Here is a 26,322-nt window from a genome sequence, read left to right as displayed (position 1 = left end):
CAAGCCTAGCAATTGTCTATCTCCAGTTCCCATTGTTTCCTCTACTCTCCTCTGTTCGCCTTCAGTTTTAGATTGCCTGGTGAAGCTTACACTAAAATGTGTTGAAAATAGCAATGATGTTCCATTGGGAGAAACAAAGGAAAGAAATAAAAGTGGCATTTAAGGGATATAGAAAGAAATGACTTTTCTTTTCTGCTTCAAATTGGAAAAAAAAAAAAGTGTTGAGACTTGAAATAGTGTTTCTATTTCGAGCCCTAGAGGCTTATTTAACTTGGGTGGATTAATTTACTGGGGGTGGGATCCTGCTTTATCATCCATGGAGAGGTCATTTTAAAAATCTTTGACCTTGTCAGCCCAGGGGTCACTTCAGGTTGGAAGTGTTGTATCTGCTATGTCACCTCCAATTTTCAGGAATCTTTCTTGCCTCGAGATGTTGACCTTGCGGAGTCTCAGTATTTATTGCTGGGAGTTTTCTTCCTATTATAATTCTTCCATCCTTTTGAATCTTTCATGCATTTTTTTTTTTTACTTGTGAAATACATCGTATTTTTCAATAAAGGGACTTTACTTTTTAAGATAATAGTATGAAGAGAAGAGGAAGAGAACTAACATTTTTTACAGTTAGTGTGTGTTCAACAGTGCCCTAGGTACTTCATATATAATCTCATTTAACACTTAAAATAATCAAATACGTGGTCTTATTCCCTCTTAGAAACTAGCTCAGTTAAGCAACACACGAACAAAGAGGCACAGAGTGAGTATCTAAGCCCAAGTCCAATTTCAAATTTCTTCTTAGAAAAGATTTTTTAAAAAATCTATGCACATTTGATATGAATGTTTCCTAATTTAAAACCTCATGAAAATATACAGCTGTGCTGAAAGTACTTTACACTCACAACAAGGTATTATCTCTTTATGGATTATTTTTCCAACAAGCTCCCAAGAAACTGCCTTGGGTGATGAGCACCAAACTATTTACCTTCTTGGAAATTTAAATCTTAGTTCCTTCCTGTCCCTTCAAACTGGAATATCCACTTCTCAGGGTTTACTGTGGACTGAATTGTGTCCCCTGGATTCCTATGATGAAGCCTAACCGCCAATGTGATTATATTTAGAGATTGGCCCTTTAGGAGGTAATTAGGTTTAGGCGAGGTCATGAAGGTGGAGCCCTCATGATAGGGTTAGTGTTCTTATGGAAAGACACACCAGAAAGCTTGCAAGCACCAGTGCATGCTCCCTCCCAGTCTCTCTTTTTCTCATGCTGTCTCTTTCTCTGCCACGTGAACACACAGTGACAAGGTGGCCGTCTGCAAGCCAGGAGAAGAGTCCTCACCAGAGCCTAACCATGCTGGCTGGCTTCATGATCTAGAACTTCCAGCCTCCAGAAGACAGTCCAAAAATAGATCCTATTAAGCCACTCAGTCTATGGTGCTTTATGGCAGCCTGAACTGACGCATACAAGGTTCTTCAGAATTCAGTCCAGGGGATTGTACTCTGCGGACATTACTTGACTTGTGTAAATCCTTCAACCTATTGAATCATCTTCTCAATGATCGTCTCAATGATCCCCTTGATGGGCCAAAGGTGAACCAAAAATGCAACAATGTTCTTTCAGGTGTTTATGGGCAATTTGAGCTAGCACTAGTCAACGGCTGAATAGAATTACTGAGATTCGGTATTCCTAAATTAAATCACCATGTTAGAGTTTTCCAGGTCTACATAGTAATGCCAATGGATTTTAAAACAGCAAAACTTTTAGTATCCATATCTATGCAGACACATAGAAGATATTTTCAGAAATGACACTTCATTGTAAGTTTTGAATCAGCTACGGTTTTGTTACTTTTGCTTTAAAATTTTTTTTGGAATAATTATAGATTCACAAATGGTTGCAAAGATAGTACAGAGAGGTCTGTGTACCCTTCATCTGGTTTCCCCCTTGGTTATGTAACTATAGCACAATAGCAAAACCAGGAAATTGACATTGGCACACTTCCCATGTACAGTTCTGTAACATTTTTTTTAAAGATTTTATTTATTTATTAATGAGAGACACAGAGAGAGAGAGGCAGAGACACAGGGAGAGGGAGAAGCAGGCTCCATGCAGGGAGCCCGATGTGGGACTCGATCCCGGGTCTCCAGGATCACGCCCTGGGCCAAAGGCAGACGCCAAACCGCTGAGCCACCAGGCTGCCCCAGTTCTGTAACATTGTTATCACCAGTGTAGATTTGTGTAACCACCACCATGATCAAGACACAGATCACAGAGGGGATGAGCACTGGGTGCTATACTATATGTTGGCAAACTGATTTTAAATAAAATATTTTTTTAAAAAAAGGGCACAGATCAGTGCCATCAGTGTAAAGATCACCCTCACCATCCCCTTTGTAGGCACATCCACCCCCTGCTCCCCATCATCATCCCTTACCCCACTGACCTCTAATTTACTTTTCATCTTTGTAATTTTGTCATTTTAAGAATGCTATGTAAATGGAATCATACAGTATGTGACCTTTTGAGACTGGCCTTTTTCACTCAGCACAATGCCCTGGAGATCCATTCCAGCTGCTGAGAATCCATTTCCTATTGCACTGTAACAAATCACCAAAAACTCGTGACTTATAGACACACAAATTTATTACGGAATGGCAATGGCAATTTATTCCATCTCTTACAGTTTTGAAGTTCAGAAATCCAAAGCCACCAGCATTTCTTGGCTCTTGGACCCTCATCCCCCAACCTCTGTTTCTGTCACTACATCTCCTCTTCTAACACTCTGATCTCTCCCTTTCAAGGGCCCTTGTGATGACATTGGACCAACAGGATAATCCAGAGTAATCTCCCTGTCTCCAGATCCTTAATTTAATCACATCTGCAAAGTCCCTCTTACCATGGAAAATTACATATTCACAGTTTGGAGATTTAAGAGATAAACATTGTTGGAAGGCCATTATTTTGCCTACCACACTGAGTCTAATAATAGTTTGTTCCTTTCATTTTTATTGTTTTTTAAAGATTTTATTTTTAAGTAATCTTTACACTCAGCATGGGCTTGAACTCACAACCCTGAGATCAAGAGCTGCATACTCTCCTGACTGAGCCAGCCAGACACCCCAGTTTGTTCCTTTTTATTTTTGAGCAGTATTCCATGGCATAGTAGCACATACCTTTGCCTGTTATAGGTCTCCAACTTGGGCTATTATAAAAAACTGCCAGACGACTAGGCACAGGTTTTTGTGTGGACATGAGCTTTCCTTTCTCTGGGAGAAATATTCAAGTATGCACAGCGTAGGTTCAGATTTTTTTTGAACTGCCAAACTATTTTCCAGAGCGGCTGTCCTGTTTTACATTCCCACCAACAATGTGTAAGAGATCCAATTTCTCTGCAGTCTTCCCAGCATTCGGTGTTGTCATTATTTTTCATTTATTTCTTTTAATAGATACCTCGTGATATCTCATCATTTTCTTAATTTGTATTTCTGTAATGGCTAGGGAGGTGGAACATCTTTTCATGTGCTTATTTGCCATCTGTATATTTTCTTAGGTGAAATACCGCTTCATGTCTTTTGTCTATTTTCTAATTGGATTATTTGTTTTACTATTGAATGTTTCAAGTACTTTATGTATTTTAGACAGGAGTCCTTTGTCAGATACGTGGCTTGCAAATATTTTCTCCTAGTCTGTAGTTTGCCTTCTCATTCTCTTAACAGGGTCTCTCCCAGAGCAAAAGTTCTTAATTTTGATATGGTCAAATTGATCCATTTTTTAAAGAATAATAAAAATAATTATTTATTTTAGAGAGAGAGAATTGAGGGGGGTGGGCAGAGGGAGTGCAGGGGCTCCATCCCAGGAGCCTGAGATCATGACCTGAGCCAAAAATCAAGAGCCAGATGTTCAACTGACTGAGCAACCCCGGTTACCCAAATTTATCCATTTTTTAAAAAATGGATCATATGTTTAATGTTATGTCTATGAACTTTTCACAAAGTTCTAGGTACTCAAAATTTTGTTTTCTTTTGAAAGTTTTATAATTTATGCTTTATATTTAAATCTATAATTTATTTTGAGTTGCCTTTGTGTGTATAAGGTTTGAGGTTTAGGGTTTTTTTTATTGTTATTGTCATTGACATCAAATTTTCTAGCACCATTTGTGAAAAAGCTATCCTTCCTCCCACTACATGGCTTCTGAAAAATCAGTTGGTTATGGGACATCTGGGTGGCTCAGTTGGTTAGGCATCCAACTCTTGATTTCAGCACAGGTCATGCTCAGCAGGGAGTCTGCTTCTCTCTGCCCTGCCCCCACCTCTCCCTCTGCTCACAAACACTCTCTCTAAAATAAATAAGTCTTTTTTAAAAATCAGTTGGGGGATCCCTGGGTGGCGCAGCGGTTTGGCGCCTGCCTTTGGCCCAGGGCGAGATCCTGGAGACCCGGGATCCAATCCCATGTCAGGCTCCTGGTGCATGGAGCCTGCTTCTCCCTCTACCTATGTCTCTGCCTCTCTCTCTCCCTCTGTGACTATCATAAATAAATAAAAATAAAAAAAAATCAGTCGGTCGTCGGGATCCCCGGGTGGCTCAGTGGTTTAGTGCCTGCCTTCAGCCCAGGGCATGATCCTGGCGTCCCAGGATCGAATCCCATATCGGGCTCCCTGCATGGAGCCTGCTTCTCCCTCTGCCTGTGTCTCTGCCTCTCTCTCTATGTCTCTCATGAATAAATAAATAAAATCTTAAAAAAAAAAATCATTGGTCGTGTGGGTGTGTCTACTTGTGGATTCTCCATTCTGTTTTATTGATCTGTGTGTTCATCCCCTTAGCAACACTCTCATAGTCTTGATTAATATAGCTACATAATAAATCTTGAAATCAACTAAACCAATTCCTTCAAACTTACTCTTCTCTTTCAAAATTGCTCTAGATATTCTGGTTCCTTTGCCTTTCCATATAAATTTTGGAATAATCTTGTCTATATTTCTACAGAAAAAAACATCATATCAGAATTTTGATAAAATAGTATTAAAACCGTGTCAATTTGGGAAGAACTGACAGCTTTATCATATTGAGTCTTCCAATCCATGAACACAGTATGTCTCTCTCACGGATGTTTTGTAGTTTTCGGCATACAAGTTCTTTACATATTTTGTTAGATTTACACCTAAATATTTCATAGATCCTTGCCTTTTAATGGTAAATTATTATGACAACTCTCTCATCATTAATTTAGTTGTGATTTACTTAATCTCTGAGCAAAAATCATAAATTACAGTCCCTCTGGGAAAATTCAGCCTGTAGAAAATTTCAATGGGCAGTCATTTCGTATTTAAAAAAACCCACATTTCTACTTTTTTTGGAAAAATGGGGAAATCTGGGAACACTGGGCTTCATATTCCTACTCAGCCACATCTAGCTAGAGTTGTGTAGCATCCACCACCTACAAGAAGCATGCTTTCTAGGTAACCACAACCCCCACAACACCCAGTGAATTTGTTTGTACTTATGCTGGGCCTAATTTCCTTGTTGCTGTACTGGCTTTGGTAAGTTTCTGAGTTTCCCCTTCTTGCCTTAAATTGCCTGGTGATGCATATTGGCATCAACTATATTTTTGGCTTATTAATTAGGCTTTCATAGGTTACCCAAAGGGCTTATTATACATGTCAATCATCCATACTCTATGTATTTACTATACATATATTCTCTCCCAACTCCAAATTGTCCTTGTTCTGTGACATCTCATCATCACCAACTGTTTCTACCAACTGGAGAAAGCAGAGTAAGTGTGGTCTCAGACTAGAGTGAAGATGGAAGAATTGGCCCAAGGAGACTTCTATATGCGAGTCTTCTCCATGGGTTGATATTTTGTCCCAGAGAGTCACTGGGCAGAAGTAAACCTCTGGTAAACAAACAAAGGCTATTTTTCTAAGAGTGCTTTTCAGCTCTGAACTTTTACTTTCAAAGGTACTTTCCTAAGAATTTATCTTGTGATAAGGGAGGTCACACTTCAAAGCTTCACCAACAAGACTCAATTTTTCTCTCAGGAGTGAGAAAAGTGGGTTCCCTCAGGTTGACTGAGTTTACTGTGCTTATCTCTACTGTTCATTCAAGTGTATGACAGAGTTAACCTAGTCCCTATATAACCTCTTAGCACCATCTCTATATGGCCAGGGAGGAGAGTTCATTTTTAATATCCTACTTCTCCAAATCCATTATCCATGATAATCCATTGTGTCCCCTGGGTACTTAATCATCAAAGCAACCATAAACCTCTTTTTGAAGATCAAGTGGTTCCTTAATCCATTTACTTACAGCATCCTAAGTTACAGAAAATTAATCTGAAGCATAAGTGGGCCACTATTCCAAGTTTCTCATGGAGCCTGTTAACAAGGTAACAAATCGGTAATGGCTTATGTGCCAGGTGAGTCAAAATGTGGAACAAATCACCTTGGTTGGTTGCTTTTCCCTGTGCTCTTCATTCTAACTTAGCTCTTACTGCCTGCTTGGCCTGCTCGCCTTCCCAGAATCCCATCCATGAATTAACAAAACTCAGCCAGCCTGAGAGCTAATTGGACTTTAAACTTTCCAGTTAGGGTGCCATTAATTCTCATCTTTCCTTCTGCATCAGGTTTGCTGAAACCATTTGGGGAAATCACCTTAAGTCTTTGAACTCTCAAAGAAGTAAGAAAGCAGTAATTTTAATTAAGCAAAAGCACCATGTTCCAGGCTAAGTCTCCCTTTGCCCTTCTTCACATCCTCTTGCCTCATTACTGAGGGACTGTGTCACATTACCCCAAAATGGCTGTAGACATGGGTGGCCACTGTGAAGGCTCTTAGCTTCAAGAAAACCCCAAGGTCATTACTGTAGTTCCCTCTACATTTTTCACTTACCCAGTTAAGAGAAAGGATAATCATTTCTGAACCGCTCAATAAAAGAAGTTGAGATTCCATATTAACTAGAAATGCTATATTGGTATTATCCTTTATAAGGATTTTCCTTTGCCAGGGAAGCTGGATTAACTTGAATATAGAAAACTCCTGACTCTGATCACGAGAAGAGGCTTTTTAATTATTCATTATGCAGTAACTAAGTGTTCTTTGGTTAAGAAAAAAAAAAAAAAAACAACACCTCTTCTAAATAAAAATCCGCTCACAGGCTAGATGAAAAAAAGCCCTGCATTTTCTGTGCCTTTCCTGAGTGTCTACTCCACATAGGTTTTCTTCATGTGAATTATATGTAGGTGCAAGCACATTAATGACAGTTGAAACATTAGCCAGGGGAGTGGGAGAAAGACAAAGTATAATAAAGTGAACCCAGGGGCCCGAGGAGGGGACCAGTAACAAGGGAGAAGCAGGGCAGCCCCAGTGGCTCAGGGGTCTAGTGCCGCCTTCAGCCCAGGGCCTGATCCTGCTGCCTGTGTCTCTGCCTTTCTCTCCCTCTCTCCCTCTCTGTCTCTCTCATGAATAAATAAATAAAATCTTAAATAAAAAAAAAAAAGGGAGAAGCAGCGCAGGGGAAGAATGCCACTGTGGACTCAAGAGTAGGTGGGGTGCTCATCAGGACGAACCGACTTCTGTGGATTGGAATCAGAACCTAAGTCAACATTCAGCGCTTCTGCTGCCCGCCAGGGACAGGCTTAGTCCAGCTCAGAATGCAAGCAGGACTTGAAGAAAGAATGTCACTTCCTCAGCAAGGAGGATGTTTGTAGGACCCTCCTTAGGGCTGAACAGAGAACCAGGAGAAATCAGATGCCCAGAGAAGGATCTAAGAGAGGAAGAGGCTGTTATGAACTGAATGTTCCAAAATTCCTATGTTAACATCCTCTCCCATCGTGTGATGATGTTAGGATCCAGGACCTTTAGGAGGTGATTAGGTCACCAGCGTGGATTCCTCATGGCTGGGATCACTGCCCTTATAAAAGGGACTCAGGCGAGTTCTCTCCCTCTTTCCACATTATGAGGACACAGCGAGAAAATGGCCATCTGTGAACCAAGAAATGGTTCCTTACCAGACACTGAATCTTCTGGCACCTTGATCTTAGACTTTCTAGCCTCCAGAACTGTAAGAAATGAATATTTGTTGTTTAAGCCATCTGGTCTACACTGCTTTTGTTAGCGCAGCCAGATGAAGATAGCTGGGCGTGAGGATCCGGATGAAGTAGGCAGCCCTTGAGACTGTCTAGGGCAGAGTCCTCCTCCCTAAAGCTGGATGTGCCCCAGTCTTGCAGAACTGGGCTGGCCTGACAGCCACACTAAACTCACTGGGGCTTCTCATACCGGGTAAGGGATTTTGTTGTGCTCTAAGCATCAGGCCCAAGAAAGACATTGTTGAGGACTGTTAAGAATGAAATGTTTATGGGGCACCTGGGTGACTCAGTGATTGAGCACCTGCCTTTGGCCCAGGGCACAATCCCAGGGTCCTGGGATGGAGTCTCGCATCGGGCTCCCCATGGGGAGCCTGCTTCTCCCTCTGCCTGTGTCTCTGCCTCTCTGTGTCTCTCATGAATAAATTAATTAAAAATCTTAAAAAAAAAAAAAAAGAACGGAATGTTTCTGTACCTCCAAAATTTATGGGTTGAAGCCCCACCCCCTAGTGTAATAGTATTGGGAGATGGGACTCTTGGGAGGTCATTAGAGTTAGTTGAGATCATGAGGGTGGAGCCCCCATGATAGGATTATAAGAGACACCAGAGAACTTGCTCCCTCTCTCTGCCGTGTGAGGACATAGCAAGAAGGCGGCCTTCTGCAAGCCAGGAAGAGCACTCTTGCCAGAAACCAAACCCTGCCAGAACCTTGGTTTTGGATTTTCCAGCTTCCAGAACTCCGAGAAAATAAATTCCCATTGTTTAAGCCACCCGGTCTATGGCATTGTGTTATGGCAGCCCGAACTAAGATAATGGCTCATGACTGAGAAGGGGTCATGATCTAGGGGGCACTTGTCAGCCCAGCCAAGGAAGTAAGTCTGGGAAAGCAGGTCTAATGAATCATTATCTTTTCTCTGGTACACACTGTGGCTAAAAAGCAAACCTTTGTACAGGGCTTATTCTTCTCATGATTAAACTCTAATCCAGGGATGCCAGGGTGGCTCAGTGGTTGAGCGTCTGCCTTTGGCTCAGGTGGATCCTGGAGACCCGGGATCGAGTCCCACATCGGGCTCCCTGCATGGAGCCTACTTCTCCCTCTGCCTGTGTCTCTGCCTCTATCTGTGTGTCTCTCATGAATAAATAAAATCTTTAAAAATAAAAAATAAAAAAAAATAAACTCTACTCCAGGAGGCAAAACTCAGTGAAAATGTCCACAAGGGTAAAAACCAAAGACAGAATGATAAGCCTTTAGGAAGAAGACAAGTGTAATGTCACGTGATCACTGATGCTGCCATTGATCAGAGCTCTCTGTACACAAGTGCCCAGCGGATCTGTGGTCACATGGCCAGCCCTCACATGAACCCCTCTTCACCCTCAGTTGCCCCTGCTGGAAGATTCTAGCCACCCTTGCTCTTGCTTAGCTCCTGCTGCTACAACACTGCTCAAGAGAGTTTCTCCATCAGCCTGTGACTCACAAGGATCTGATTTGGACTCAGTTTCCACCATTGACTGGGAGAACGACCTTGAGTGAGATACTTATTGACATCAATTTATAAGAGAAGCGTAGCAGCTTCTTCTTAGGTTTGTGGTGAGAATTAATGAAATAAGTGCAGAAGACATCTTTGTACAATGCTTGGCAAATTACTCATTTGATATCCTAAAAAGGGAGAGGAGAGGAAGTACAAGTGTGTAAGCGAGAGGTAGGTCTTCCTAGCTGGGAACAGAAGCTCTGGAAGACAGGATAGAAGGAAAACATGGTACCTCCCTCCTTCAGGAAGAAGATTTTGGCCTAGTCATCATGCTTATTCCTTGCGGACCTCTGCAGTGTCTCCAGCTGCCCGGAGCACGGCTGCTTCTCTTCTCGATTAGACAGGCAAGAGAGGATAGTCACAATCAGCATTTTCTAGTTGTTGCCTAAAAGCAACAATTTTTTATTATTGCCATTTCCCTTCCAATTGCTAGTGCTTTTAATGGAATTGCAATAGTAATGTTGTCCCAGGGTGATGGGCCACTACGATGGAATAATATCCCTGGATTCTAGGTTTTTATTAAAAAAAAACAAGTGGGACACAGGCCCATCTCATGAATGTTAATGTGATCAAGACCGTTGCCCACTGGAAAAATGTCTTTTAATTGAGTCGTGAGAAAGCGTGCTTTGCCACATCAAACAGAAGGAAGTCAATAGCCTTTAAAGGATTAGAGTTCCCAGAGGCTGGGTGGGACAAGACAAGTAATATTTTGTCTAAATAGTGTTTTTGAATTGTTTTTTTTTTTTTTTTTTCAAAAAATAACCTTCATTTACAGGACTGGTTCAGTTAAGCAATTTTATTTTTCTTGTCAATGAAGTGTCAAAGCAGTTTGACCAAATGCTGAGTGAACACTTGGTTTCAGTCTCATTACACATGCTCTACAAGCTTGCTTAATGACCAGATAGGTATTTTCCTCCAAGACTCAGTATCTTCCTAAATTGGAATCAGGCCAGAGTATCTAATTTTTACAGACTTAGCTCTCTTCTCCATCCAACCCCCCTCCCTCCTACCTCAACCACCACTGCCAAGTGTCTCTGACACATCAAGAGCCCTTCCCAAAGGAAAATCCGATTCCCACCTTTTTTTCCCTCTGTCCTCTCACCTTAGCACCCAGGAGAGATCCCTGCAATTTACCTTGATTGTGTAAAATGAGAACCGCCATGGTCAGAGTGAGTTAGCAGATGCTTCCCACGTAAGACAGACAATACGGTGATGCAGACAACTAAGAAAGCATCTTACCAGGATGTGAAGTGAAGTGTCTACACTGGGTTATTGATGAGCACATCTCACCTTCTAATGAAACCAAGCAGCTGCATTGCAGAACCTTAATGTTAGAAGCCAGCAGCTTAACGTTAGCCTTGGCCCTCGTGACCCTGGGAAAGAAGCAAGTCAGAGAGAAGAATGTGCCCTTGCTCAATCACATATTGGTTGAGCCCCACCATGTGCCAGCTAGAAGCTTCCTTTCTAGGACAACAGGCTCTTATGGGCAGAAAAATATTTATGTTCATTCCTCTTGGCCACTAGGCAGTAAAGCACGAATTACTAAAAGCTGTACTGTTCAGATGATTGCACCCAGGGTTAGAAGTAGGAAATCTTTTGTGGACATTGAGATGGGTGTGACCAGATATGAAATCAGTTTTTATTACATGTTTCATCTGATTATTAGCAGCAAATTACCCAATTCTCTGATTCATCAAAACATTTCAACGGGTTCCCTGCTCATAGAAAAAGGAAAAATTGTTTGAAAACCCAGCCAGAAATATTCAACTAAGAGTGACAAGAGGTCTCCAGAGTTCCACACATTACTATGGCAGCTCTGTGGTTTGGAAGTCCAAAGACCATTCACAACACCTTCCCTCTTGCCTTCCTTTACTAACGAGGCTGGAAAGAAAATATTTCAGAGGCCTGCTTGTGGCTAACAGCGACTATGTGACAGACACAGTTCTAGCGGATGGATAAAATAAGTTATTAAGTAGAGCTTTCAAGGGGAGATTTTTTTAAAGCGAGAGGTTCAGCATAGCTCCTTGGGCCACTCTCCTTCCTTTTCTTCTCTAAAACAGGTATGATTCAGGGGCACCTGGGTGGCTCAGTTGGTTGAACATTTGACTCTTGGTTTTGGCTCAGGTCTTAATCTCAGAGTTGAGATTAAGCCTGGCATCGTGCTCTGCCCTGGAGCAGATGAAGCCTGCTGAAGATTCTCTCTCTCCCTTTCCCTCTGCTCCTTGACTCCCAGAGTGCTTGTGCTCTCTCTCTTTCTCTAATAATAATAATAATAATAATAATAATAATAACAATGATAGTAATGATAAAGTAGGTATGATACCTGGGGTGCAGCAGCCCCCTGGAGGTCATGAAAATGAAAGATACTTGCTAAGTATAGAAGAGGAAGCTAAACAGAACTGGGTCCTTGAAGACATTTAGAATTGCTTTCCTTGCCCAGGATGATCTACCTCCACACCTTTTGTTGCATATAACAAATGTGGCACATACACCCCTTGCTTGTTTAAGTCCTGTCAGGTGGTCTGCTCCTTGCGGCTCAATGCAATCTTAGTGGACGCACTTCCTGGGACCGTTCAGCATACGCTGGTCCAGCTCTGTCGTTCTGTCATTTACCTCAGTGACAACTGTTTGCACCTGTCTTGGTTGACACTTCCTGGGCCCTCAATGCTGCCACAGCATCAGACAAAATCTGTCTTCTGCCAACCTTCCTGAAGATAAGGGGTTGCAATGATTATTCCCACTTAGTTTGGGCTTTAAATGATGGAGTCTTTGTTTTTACCATATTTCTTAACCTGGTGAGGTGGAGTTTGTGATTCTTCTGGGTTTATTCAAAACCTCTCTTTCCTAATATTCCACATCACTTTTGTAAACAAAGTTCTTACAATTTTCACCTGCAGACTGCCATAGGGGCTAAGTCAATCTACTCTCTCAATCTCAAAGCTAAAAGATCTTTAAAGATCATCTTCTACACAGAACCCTTTCCAATGGCAATAGTTTTCATCCAGAACTCTTATAACGGACTCCATAAACTACTTGAAGGGCAACAGCTCCTGTGAAAGGCCCATAAATATTTGATGGTCCAATCTTAACTCTTCCTAAAGATGAAACCACTTTATACAGTATCAAATTGTCCCCAGAGACTCTTCTGTCTAAATAGTTGGCTGTAGCCACTTTACTTATCATTTGTGGCATCCCGCCTTCCCCTTGAGGAACTTCCACAAATCAATAAGAAGTAATTTGTCAGATGTAGAACATGTAGCTTATTTGTAATTATCTTAAAACCACTGTGTGCAAGTCCTGTGTGTGTGGAAATGACTGAGAAGCACCACTACTTGAGACTATAAAGTTATCTCAGAGAATGGACAGAGCTCACCACTGTGCTGCCCCCGCCTTTCCAGAAAGAGCATCAGCAAAGAGAAAGAGTGACAACGGCAACCATTACATGGAACTACTATATGCCAGGCTTCTCTGAGAACATATTTATTTTTAAAGATTTTATTTATTTGAGAAAGAGAGAGAAAGCAGGGAAGGGGCAGAGGGAGAGGCAGCCTCCCCACCAAGCTGGGAGACTCGGGACTCTATCCCGGGACCCTGGGATCATGACCTGAGCCAAAGGCAGATGCTTAATCGACTGAGCCAACCAGGTACCCTGTTCTGAGAACTTTAAATATAATAACTCACTGGGATGCCTGGGTGGCTCAGAGGTTGAGCGTCTGTCTGCCTTTGGCTCAGGGTGTGATTCTGGGGTCCTGGGATTAAGTCCCACATTGGGCTCCCTGCATGGAGCCTGCTTCTCCCTCTGCCTGTGTCTCTGCCTGTCTCTCTCTCTCTCTCTCTGTCTCTCATGAATAAATAAACAAAATGTTTAAAATATATATAATAACTCATTTAATCCTCACAACAACTTGGTAAGGTAGCTACTATTAATATCCTTGTTATATAAATGAAGAAACCAAGGCAGAGAGAAGCACAGATACTGAATGGTGGGGCTGCAAGTTGAAAGCAGACAGACAACTCCGAAGTCTGGGTCTTTACCACTGTGTTTTACTGCCTATGGTGGACAGGTTCTAAGATGGGTCCCCAGGGAACTTGGCCGCTTGATATTCAAGTCCATGTGTAATCCCACCCCCTTGAATAGGGACTGGACCTGTACCTTGCTTTAGTCCACAGAATATGGCACAGGCGACAGGGTGTTGCTGCCACAATTGCATCACATAAGGAACTAAAAGTATCATCTGGCCAACTGCCAGCAAGGAACCGAGGCCCTCAGTCCAGCAACCCTCCAGGAACTGAATTCTCCCAACACCACATGAGCTTGGAAGTGGATTCTTCCCCAAGAAAGTTTTCAGAGGAGACTGAAGCCCTAGCCCACATACCTTGTTGAGAGCTCCTGAAGCAGAAGATCCAGCTAACCCAGGCCCTGACCCTGGACCCATAGAACCTGTGGAATAGCAGGCATGTGTTGTTTTAAGCTGCTAAGTTTGTGATACATTTTTACACAGCAGTAGATAACTTATGTATTGCCTCTTGCTGTAGGTAACACTTTGGGATAAAGATCTGGCCCATCAGAAGTTGTCACTAAATGAGAAAACAAAATCATCATTGTTTTTGGCTAAAAGTCTGGGTGCAAAAAACATAGTTAAAGGGAATCTGGGTGGAAACATGGAACCGAATCAATGCTACTGTGTTTGTGAGAAGTAGTGTGTTAACTGCTCTCCATCACAGCACACCCCCTCTGACCTTGTTAATGCCTGACCTTGAATCTATAGAGAAGATTACCGGAACAGATCATTAAAGAGATGTACCTTATATACTTTTGAGACAATTTGCTACATCTCAAATAGTTTCTAAAATCTTTAAGAATTACATGATTTCGGCTGTCATGTTGTATTACGTATAATGAGTGAACATCTGGGACCTAAAAGCTACAAAAAAGCTGACAACTCAGAATGAGGGAAATGCACAGGAAAGTAAGTTACCCCGGCCCAGGAAGGGGTCAGCTGGGGTGGCAATAGACATCTAAAAGTAAGACGTCAGGGCAGATGTTCATGATCTGGGGTAGGTTCAGTGAGTCAGGCAGGTATCAAAGGTTGAATTAAGTCATTGGTTCACAATCCAGGGAGAGGGATCCCTGGGTGGCGCAGCGGTTTAGCGCCTGCCTTTGGCCCAGGGCGTGATCCTGGAGACCCGGGATCGAATCCCATGTCGGGCTCCCGGTGCATGGAGCCTGCTTCTCCCTCTGCCTGTGTCTCTGCCTCTCTCTCTCTCTCTGTGTGACTATCATAAATAAATAAAAATTAAAAAAAAAATTTAACACAATCCAGGGAGAAAGTCATTGAGTTGGGGACAGGAAGACAAAGAATGTGCAATAAAGGAATGAATTGAGATACACTGAATAATAAGCTCAGTGTACCAACAAAAAAAAGGCCTGGATGACTGAAACACCTTTTGGCCCTAGCCCAGTCACTGGGATCCACCTGAGACCATCTTAGGAAATGGTTCTTGCTGGAATAGACAGTATTAGCCAGAGAAGTCACTTTAAGACCAAAATACAAAGCAAGTCATTCCATAGTGTTTAGAGCTACTTACTGACAGGGGAACGGAGATGGAGCGGGCGTGCAATACCGACGTCATGCAGTTATTCTCTGCTAAGCCTGGACCTTAATCCCCAGCTTTTATAGAGTGAGGGCCGGTGGTGCAGTCACAGAATAGTTAGGTGGAGCGGGGCCTCCTGTGTGCCAGTCCTCTGTACTAGTTAGCTAAAGTGGGGCCTTCTGTGTACCACTTCAGGGAAAACCAGAACAAGCCTTCCCTCATTCTGGTCTGGGCATATGTTAACTTCCATGGGGCTTGGAACATGTAACCCTGAGGGGGCGTGGTTCATGCACAGGCATGAACAAGATGGAGGATCAAAGATGGAGTCAGTGTTGTCAAGACCCTAAAGTCCTCAAGCAAGACTGGCTGAGAGTCTAATGGGGGAGAGGAATGAGAGCCTATAACTGGAGAGGTGCTTATTGGCTCTGCCAAAAGACTGATTCACAGAATGATCTTTCTGAACAGTTCTCCAGGAACCACAGGACAGGAGTAGAAGAACCAATCATAGCTTCTTAGCACTGGAATGAGTCTTAGGGGTAATCTCACCGTATCATCTCATTTGATAGATGAAGAGAAAGCAGAAACCTGGAGAGGTCGGTAACGTGTCCGAGCTCATAGAGCAACTTAGTGGCAGTGTCGGAAGCAGGGCCTCGGCCAGGCACTCTTTGCTTGATGCCACGCTTGCCTATTCATCAACGGGGCTTTGAGAGCCCAAGCCCTCAGCACTCAGCAGACAAGCAACACCATGTAGTTAAGTGCTAAATTGCACAGACAGGCTGTAAGCGCTAGAGGAGTTGAGAAGATAAATGAAAGAGGGGTAATTAGAGAGGGTTCAGTCCCACCTAGGCCATGAAGAATGAGGAGGCATGGTGAGTTTTTCTAAGCAAGTCCAAATTTAATCCGCATCACTAACCTCCTTCTCATCAAGACAAGGACCTCCAACACTGTAACATCGCCCCAAACTTCCCCCACTTCCAAATGTTTGTCTAATATATTATATGCAAGAGTTTTTAAATACAGAGAAGAATCAGCTATTTTCAACAATCAATCCAACACATTTTAACAATTTATTCACCGTTGCTTCCTGATTCCCTATCTCTGGCTTCATTTTCCTCTCTCTGAAGCATGTATTTTGTTCAGTGGTTCTTTCAGCAAGGGCTCTGAGAGCCGACACTCCCAGCCCCGTGTTCCACCAATGTCTATTTTACCCTCCATCCCCAACAGCACTTTACCTAGGGAAAGACTCCCTCTAGCATTTACTCTTCGTGCTGTCAAGGCTGCTGTCCGTGTGATGGCTGCTCATCCATAGATAGTGGGTCTTAGTGGGTTTTTTTGTTTTTGTTTTTGTTTTGTTTTTCACTTTCATGTTTTTTCACTTTCAAAGTGTCCTATTTGTTTTTTTCTTTTTTTAAGATTTTATTTATTTATTCATGAGAGACACACAGAGAGAGAGGCAGAGACACAGGCAGAAAGAGAAGCAGGCTCCATGCAGGGAGCCTGATGTGGGACTTGATCCCAGGACTCCAGGATCATACCCTGGGCCAAAGGCAGGCGCTAAACCGCTGAGCCACCCAGGGATTCCCCTCAAAGTGTCCTATTTGGATGATAAATTACCAGGCCACCCAGCTAGAAGCTCGAGAACATGAGCTTCTTGAGTGTAGGGCCTGGGATCTCTTTGCCTATGTGCCTCAAGCACACAGTGTCTGACACATAAACATTTCAGTGTCTGTTGAAAAAAATTAATGACTCTAAGACAGGAATCAGAGCAGAGCAGTTATGAAGGTAGTAAGAGATCGAAGATAATGCAATATTTATGAAACCAGAGCTTCAAGGAGGAGGCTGTGGGTAACAGAACCTAGTGTTCCAGGGAAAGCAAGAAGACTAGAAGAAATAAAATGAATGTGGGCTTCTTGGAGACATGGCTAATTCCAGGGCCAGGAAAGTACAATACCAGCATGGGCTATCTCGGGTCAGAAAGCAAGAAAGTGTTGAAAGACTAAGTGAGCCCATGTCAAAAGAACACGGGAACTAGTATAAAAGGGCTCCCACTGGCCACATTTGTGTGGATTTGAGCATTAAAAAGAATAATGAAGGCTATGGGTTAGAAAACAGAAGAAAGGAAAAGAAATCTTGGGTCTGTACTGGTATTGAACAAAAAGGAGAAGGGAAAGCTTTCTTTTACACAAGAACACCAGCCAATAAATGTAGAAGGAACTCGAAAATGGCCATGTTGCAGCCATAACGTAATAATTGGTCGAGGCGAGCATAATCAAAGCATGCAAAACCACTGAGTGAAAAGTTGTCAGGAACAGGTTATTCACATAGTCTCAAAATAATACTTGTTAATTACAAACAAGGAAAAGACAATTTTATAATGGAGAAATTTGGCAGGCAACAACATAGTTACCAAGTGGATAATGGGATAAAATTGACTGGTACCTCCTGATGTGATGCAATTGGAAGTACACAACGTTTTTTTATATGGTAGCCTTGCCAAAACACAAAACAAAACAATGTTTAAAGTGAATCTAAACTTGAGGAACCAATCAGATAAAGTCTAGAATGAGAAACCATTTACAAGACAATCGACCTGAACTCTTTGAAAATGTCAACTATCATGAAATTCCACAAAAGAGGATGGAACGTTCTAGAATATAAATTAAGGGAGCTTGGAAAAACAAAATCATCAAAGACAACATATGGAATTTATTTGGAGTCTGGATTTAAAAATAAGGACAACCAAATTTCAAAAGCCATTTTGGGGGACAACTTAGGGTGTTGAATATGAACTATTTATTAAACGATCTTACAGAATCAATGTTAAATTCCTTGGGAACAATAAGGTATTGTAGTGAATGACCTTTTTTTAGGAGATACCTGCTTAAGTATTTAGAGTGAAGCATTTAGGTGAAATGTTATGATAAATACAAGCTTCTATCAAATTGCTCTGGCAACACACACACACACACACACACACACACACATAGGGGAACCGAATGTGGATAGTGTTGGTTATTTGGTGAAGTGAGGTGAAGAATATATGGGTATTCATTGTATTATTCTTTCAGGTTTTCTGTGGGTTAGAAAACCCAAAATTAAAAGAAGGAAAAAAAGAAAAAAGGAAGGAGGGAGGGAGGGAGGGAGGGAGGGAGGGAGGGAGGAAGGAAGGAAGGAAGGAAGGAAGGAAGGAAGGAAGGAAGGAAGAGGGGAAAGCCTGGAGGAAAAGCCAAGTGGTGACAATGAACAGGGCATCTGCCAAGCTTCAGGGGACAGTTCATTTGGAGTGGTAGAAATCAATTGCCACAGGTCAAGGAGGGAACAGAAAAAAAAGAATGGTAATGGCTGCCAATAAAAATGAGGTAGGAGAAATCAGACAATAACTAAAGGAAAATCAGGATCAGATAGAAGTTTTTTGGCTATTTTTTTATAGAAGAGTTGGATAATCGTTTGAGGGTAGAGGCTCCAAGTAGAAATGAAGTGGCTGCTGACACCAAGAAGGTAGGATGAGCCATGCTGGGAGAACAGCATCTTGAGCATGTGTGGAGAGGTCACTTTGGTAACCTGAGTCCCTCTTCCATGGGGACCGATGGTTGGAAGCCTGTTTCTTCTCTCTTCCACTGTCTATCCCTAAAACTCTACATTGATATTTCCTCTGTAAATTTGGAGAGGTCATTGCTCATGCCCCCCTGGGGCCATCATATGCATAGTAACCCCCAACTCCATCTTCTGCAGACTTCTACGTGGCTCATCTAATGCTCATTTATGAATAATTCCCTGAAGGGGTCACTTACACTGGAGATTCACAGAGGGGCACCTGACACTGTTTCCTGACCCTGTTTCAGCTTCTTGGTTCTTCATTTCTCCATGGCAGCCTTGAGTCACAGCAGAGTACTCCCAGCACTAAGTCTTTCATGCCATTCTTCCATTTCTACAGTTGTGAGGTGTGATGGAAGTTGGAAGCATAGGGCATGAAGGCAGGTTGAAAATGGAGGCAAGCATGTCTCAAGGTGGATTTTATGGTTTAAGGCCTATTGTCATCTTCCAGGATGTGTTCTAGAGGCTTCTGATGATACAATAGGTTGTATGGAGAGATTTACTTGAGGAAAGGATAAAGATAGGACCAGGAGATTTTTAAGTTAAAATTTTAATACTTACCCAAAGTAATATATGTAATGATATGTGTACATTGTTTAAAAAGCCAAGTATTACTGACAAACTTGTGATTTAAAAAAAACAACAGTATTTTCCTCCCTTTTCCTTCCTAGTCTTGATATCCATCATTTATCAGCTGTTTCTGGTATCGACAATCATATTTCGAAATAATATGCTTATATTAATACTTCTTGCTTAATTTTACTTATTTTCTGTTCATTTCCTTCCTTTGAAGATAGCCTTTAGGGCAGCCCGGGTGGCTCAGCGGTTTGGCGCCTGCCTTCAGCCCAGGGCATGATCCTGGAGTCCTGGGATCGAGTCCCACGTTGGGCTCCTTGTGTGGAGTCTGCTTCTCCCTCTGCCTGTGTCTCTGCCTCTCTCTCTCTCTGTGTCTCTCATGAATAAATAAATGAAATCTTAAAAAAAAAAAAAAAGAAGATAACCTTTAATGATTAGAGTATCACCACCAACACCCAATCTATATGAACAAGCACATGCCAAATCAACTGTTCCTCTTCTCATCCTCCCCACATAGCTACATCACAACTTCTGGTTAAACTGGTAGCCATTGTCTACTTTTTTTATTTATTGCATTACTTTAATAAGCACTTATTTATTTATTTTTAAAGATTTTATTTATTTATTTACTTACTTCTTTATTTGAGAGAGAGAGAGCACAAGTGGGAGGAGGGGCAGAGGGAGAGGCAGAAGCAGGCTTCCCGCTGAGCAGGGAGTCTGATATGGGGCTCGATCCTAGGACCCCAGGATCATTACCTGAGCCAAAGGCAGATGCTTAACGACTGAGCCATCCAGGCCCCAATAAGCACTTATTTAATGTTTACTATGTGCCAGGTACTCGGTACTCTATAAATATTAATTTCAAGTCCTTATTAGAAATAGAAGTATTATTAGCCACTAAACCATAAGGTTTACTATGATGACATTTCATTTCCTGTAAGATAATTTTTCCAAGAAAATCTTTTTTCTCCCTTACTAGAATAGGATTCTTTGTCTTTCTATTCTATTTGGTGGGGAACTTTCTCAGCTTTACCTTTCTTCTTTCTATCGATTATTTTAAATCAATGCTATCATAATTTTGATTTCCACGTTGTTCTGTTTCTTTTTTACAGCATTTTGACCTTATTTTATAAATTCAGTATCTTCTCATATGTCTCTGAAGATATTAAAGCTTTGTTGGCACTGTTTCAAAGTTTTCTTTGCTCTCTGCCTTGTATGGGGGGGCATGCATGTGTGTGTGTGTATGTGTGTGTGTGTGTCTGTGTTTCTTATTTTGGGGGGGCTCTTTATGTTAAAAGATTTCATCAAATGTCTGATGGCCTTTGGCTGTTAAGATTTAAGGGTAGAGTACCAAAAAGTTGATTTGAAGTCCTTTGTGCCCGGGATAGACTTGACTAACAGTGGGCCTCAACCAGTCATTTTCTTCCTCTCCTTTCCGATATTAGTATCTAGATATTTCTTCTTGGGCCAGTTACATTCCCTGTAGGGAACTCCTCCAGTGTCCTACTCGGGGACTATTCTGTATGGAGATTTTCATTAAATCCCATCTGGTCCCTCCCGTGTTCTGGCAGTGTGTGTTTGTGGGGAGGGGGATGGTAACCTACTGTGTGGGGTGAGGAGCAGGATGCCCAGGTGTGTGTGTGGGAAGGGACTCGATGTGCCTTATAAAGACTTGCAGCCAAGTTCACCAGCTCCATCCTGCCCCTCTGCTTTCAGAGGAACCTGGTCCTTTTCTACCAATGCCGAGTTTCTGTAGTTATAATCATTCTGCTTCTTGTGACTTGTACCTTTTAGTCTTCAGAGGAAGAGACGTTGATGTGTGGCCTTTAACTCCATGAGAGTTGTTTTCAAATTAATTGGATTCTGAAAGTGAGTTATTGTGGGAGCAAGCACAAAGTTTGATGAATTAGTTCATTTGGAAATGAACTCGTGATGACTTCAAACCTGCAGTAGGAAATCTTCTAGTACCTTCCTCCCAAATACCATAAGGCCCTACTGAGGAGGAGGTTAAACACAACTGGTGTTGAATTCAGGCCTCAGCCTCAGGACAGCTTTCCAGAGGAAAATGTACATCTCCAAGCAGGGGTTCCTTACAGAATATAGAAAATAACCTCCCCCTGCCACATTCTTTCATGGAACATGAGACTTTGGAGGCTTCCCTCAAGCAGGTTTTTAGAAATTATAGTCACATCACCTCAAAAAATCTATATCAAGATGAGGTGTTCACTCTTTTCTCAGCTGGGACCTAACTACAAAGCTCTGCTCTGTCAGAACCATGGCTTCACCCATTGTCTGGTTACTCTTCTCCCCCTCACGATCTCCTTTTCCTGTATAAATTGGTGAAGGTGGCTAATTTTCATTTATTCAAGGTCCGCAGGTACTAAGCAAAGATCAAAAGTGGCCTATTTGAGGGGTACCTGGGTGGCTCAGTCCATTGAGCATCTGACTCTTGATCTCAGCTCAGGTGTTGATCTCAGGGTTGTGAGTTCAAGCCCCATGCTGGGCTCCATGCCTAAAATAAATAGATAAAATAAAAAGTGGCCTATTTGAGTATTCAAAGGATGTTTACTATAGAGATTTTGTAATGGCAAAACAACACTGAAAATAAAGCCGAAACATCTATCCATGTGGCACAGACTAAATAAATTACTGTATAATGACAAGTTAGACAGCCATATTATAGTAAAGTTCAAAAATCACAGCCCAGAACAGAATTTAGAAGAATATACACATATGCACATATACGTACACACCCTTGTATATGCACAGAAAAGTCCTAAAAGCACATAACCAGATGTAACAATATTACCTCAGGGATGGGAGTGGGTGCAAAGGACATAACTGGTCAGGTCTACCTTTTAATTTACACACTCTGAAATTTTGTTTCCAAAAACACATACTACGTTGTATCATTTAAATTTTATTTCATTTAAAAAATTGCAATAGGGCAGCCCTGGTGGCTCAGCGGTTTAGCTCTACCTTTGGCCCAGGGTGTGATCCTGGAGACCCGGGATCGAGTCCCACATCGGGCTCCCTGCATGGAGCCTGCTTCTCCCTCTGCCTGTGTCTCTGCCTCTCTCTCTCTCTCTCTGTGTGTCTCTCATGAATAAATAAATAAAATCTTTAAAAAATAATAAAATCTTTAAAAAATTAAAAATTAAAAATTGCAATAAAATACACATAAAATTTGCCTTCTAACCTTTTTTTTTTTTTTTTTTTTTGAAGTACCCACAAAGTGAACAGAGTATGGAAGAAACAGCTGGAATCTGGCACCCTGAGCTGTGGGCCTGGGGCAGCTAAGTGGGTAATACAAGTAAAGGCAAGGATGCCAGTGGAGGCAGCACCAGCTTGAAACACAGTATGGAAACAGGCATGGAGCACGGCATGGAACACAGCATGGAACCCAGCATGGAACCCAGCATGGAGCCCAGCATAGCAAAGTATGGGCCAGTTGTTCCCAGAGTCTGTAGCATCTGACTGTTCTGGGGATGGGAGAGGGTGAATTCACATTTCACTCTTGTAAGAGTCCACGCCAGGTAGTCTGGGTTTAGACAGCTGCTTTGTGGCTGACCAGCTGTGTGCCCTTGGGCAGGGTACCTAAATTCTCAGGGCTTCAGTTTCCTTACCTAAAATGGGAATAAAGGTAATGTAAGTTGCATAGGTTGGTAAAAGGATGGAAACAATTAATATACATTATGGGCTTAGAGCAGCACCAGTGCACATCAAGCTCTGTGTAGCTATCAGGGGTTGTGGGTGTTATCATTAACAGGGATCATCATGATTATTATTACATGCTTCCTGTTTTTTAAAAAAATCTTTAATTCAGACAACATATTCACTCAAATGAGTGACATCAGATTTCAACATCCCGATTTGCACTACCAGGTTTGTTCGTTTTAAGACAGACACACACACAAAAGCTGCTTCTCCCAAGAAATCTGATTAAGACAAGTTTAAGAGAATAAATTACTTTTCATTTTACATTAGCACGTAGACAGGTTCTTTAAAGTTTATGCTAATATGATTATTCAGGATACAATAACTGACCCTAAAGAATGAAGATTTGATAAAGAAAGAACGTTATGGCTTTTATTTTTTTTAAAAGATTTTATTTATTTATTCATGAGAGACGAGAGAGAGAGAGAGAGAGGCAGAGATACAGGCAGAGATACAGGCAGAGGGAGAGGCAGGCTCCATGCAAGAAGCCTGATATGGGACTCGATCCCCAGTCTCCAGGATCACAACCTGGCTGCAGGCGGCGCTAAACCGCTGCGCCACTGGGGCTGCCCCGTTATGGCTTCTGTAAGTCCAGAACACTACGGCTGAGCTGCATGGTAAAACATGTGGAACTGTACCTGAACCATAAACAGTTTTTGCAGGTATTGGTGTATTAACATATCAATACTTCAGTCCACTTATCACAGAGTAGTGCCATAGTTTGCTTACCATTGTATTACCTTTACTGACAATAGCACATGACATGGATGCATTATAGTGTGTAGCTGTTCCAGAGGAATCCACAGAAAGTGTTCACCGGATATCAACCCACCAGCTGAGCCTGACTTGCTTCTTCCTCAGGTAGTACCTTGGTGGGAATGCAACTAGCTCACTGTAATCATTTATTCAATATTGAGGGAGACCTCATCATCCGCCCAACCTTCAGAGAACATCAAATCCTCCTGTTAGTGCTGCAGTATACCCAGAAACTATAAACTGACTGTACTGGGTTAAGCAGTGTCCATTGAAATTCATTTTCACCTGGAACCTGGGAATGTGACTTATCTGGACATAGAGTCTTACAGATGCAGTCAAGTCGGATCAGGTTATACTGCATTAGGGTGAACTCTAAATCCAATCCAATCTTATAAGAAGAGGCAAATTTGGATGCAGATGCATATCCGGAGGGAGAAAGGCCGTATGAAGATAGAGGCAGACGTTGAAGTGATGCATCTGCAAGTCAAGAAACACCAAGGATTGCCAGCAGATACTGGCAAGGAAGATTCTTCTCTAGAGCCTTTGGAGGGAACCCATCCCTGCTGACACCTTGATTTTGGACTTTGAGACTCCAGGACCACGAGAGAACAAGTTGTTTTAAGTCAGCCAGTTTCATTACTTTGTTCCAGCAGCATCAGCAAACCAACTCACCAACCAAGTCACGGTCTGCTGCCAACACAATTCCACACCACTTGTCAGCTCGGTGAGGGCAGGAACCCTGCCTATCCTTATCATGATTATATCCCCACCACTTTCAACAGTGCCTGGTACCTACAGTGAACTTGATAGGGTTTGGTTTAAGACAAGAGGAATGAATTCATTTGATCCTCAGAATAGCCCCAAATTACATCTGAGTAAGCATCAGCCCAAAGGCTCATAGCAAGAAGAGGGCAGGTCCAGGCCCCCAATCCAGCCTGTGTTTCCAGTAAAGAGCTGCCTGACGGTCTGGGCCCACACAGTGCAGCGCCTTGTCTGAGAGTTTCCTGGAATGTGAGGTCAGCCTGCTTGCGGAGTTCCTCTGGCCTGTGGGAACTTGACCTGAGATAGCAGAACCTTCTTATGTTGAATAACTGGCCTTTTCCGTGCCTGTGTTGGTCTGGCGGCCACAACCGGAGCTCCAAGTTCCTTAAAGGAGCAAAAATCCTTGAGTGACCAAGTAAATGCAGTCCCTTACCCCTTCCTAAACCAAGAATCCAGCTTCTATATGACTTCATGCAGCTCCAAGTAAATGAAGTAAATGATGGAAGGAAAACAGGAACCAGTTGACAAACTGAGCAGACTTGCTCAAGAAAGTGCAGCGAAGGTCACCTATTACCCACAGCACTGGCCATGACACCTTAAATGTCACCAGAAACACAGGTAAATTGCCACGCTAGATAGTAAGTGCCAACCATCTGGACTTATTGTCCAGACTCTTGGCAACAGTTGACAACTTAAAATGTTTCAGATTGCTATGGAAACAGAACGAAAATATCAGTAATTGTCAGTAATTTCTTACCCTGAAACTCAAATCCAGCTCTGATTTCCATAATTACCTAGACATGGTTCGAAAAAGTGCTCATAAAACCCAAGGATCTTGTTCTGCCCAAGGCAAAGCCAAACGTGAATAATCCCTCTGGATACCTGCCTGCCAATGGTGCCTCTGCTTGTTCTCGGGACCGGCCAGGAGAGGAAAATGCACTCACTGTGCCGCACAAGATGCTGGAATGGAGAGAAAGGATTGCATCATGTGTCAGAGCCAGGGGAGCCTCACACTCCCAGACAGACCTTGCATTGTTTAAGAGCTGGTCCTTAAAGGGCGTGAGTGATAAGCCAGCAAGCCTTTCAGCTAGAGGGTCCTACATCACCCAACCCTGTGCTCAGTCACTGAACACTGGCCTGAATGACAGAAGGAAGACATGCTCCCAAGGCCCTCCTTTCCTCCATAGCCATCAGCGTTGCCTCCACGATTCACCATCTCCCTTGATTCCTGTGATAAGGCGAGTTCCGTATTGTTCTATGTCAGACACTAAGGGAAGGTCCAGGCCTGAAACGTTCCTTGGTCAGAGCATCCATGGTCTCCCCTCTGCTACCCGTTAAGGCTCCTCCTGTGGCTCTTTCTGTCTAGTGACATGCGGCCCTGGGTCTCTGCCCTGAAAGTAAAAACGCCCTCCTCTGACCCCAGTCTCTCCCTTTGCTGTCTTTACAATCAAGTGTCTGGAAGTGGTGGTAAATACTCGCTCTGCACCTCCTCACCTCCATTCCGCTCCCCCTCACCTCCATTGCATTCCTAGACCGCAGGATTACCCCAAGGCTGCACTTAAATTATCCATGATAATGACTGTGACTTAGTAAGGCTTGGGAAGAATCCATTGTACTTCTTGCTGATTACTCTTTTTTCACCTTAGGTAATAATTCAGATTGTTAATGACCCCCTGCTTTGAAAATCTCTTTCCATTTAGTTTTTGCACTACTGTTTCTC

At 42.5% G+C, this 26,322-nt stretch overlaps 1 protein-coding gene across 5 annotated transcripts in view; it reads right to left on the bottom strand.

Annotated features, from left to right (window-relative positions):
• Window positions 1-26,322, bottom strand: part of RNF152 (ring finger protein 152) — a 202,633-nt gene that overhangs the window by 23,873 nt on the left and 152,438 nt on the right. For all 5 annotated transcript variants that reach the window (XR_012028526.1, XR_012028529.1, XR_012028530.1 and 2 more), the window contains exon 5: window positions 21,785-21,879. The gene's annotated coding sequence lies outside the window, so the exon portion shown is untranslated. The remainder of the gene's footprint in view (window positions 1-21,784; window positions 21,880-26,322) is intronic.

Source organism: Canis lupus, chromosome 1, assembly GCF_048164855.1.
Source record: "Canis lupus baileyi chromosome 1, mCanLup2.hap1, whole genome shotgun sequence".
Taxonomy (NCBI): domain Eukaryota; kingdom Metazoa; phylum Chordata; class Mammalia; order Carnivora; family Canidae; genus Canis; species Canis lupus.
This window is presented reverse-complemented; position numbering and strand designations above follow the sequence as displayed.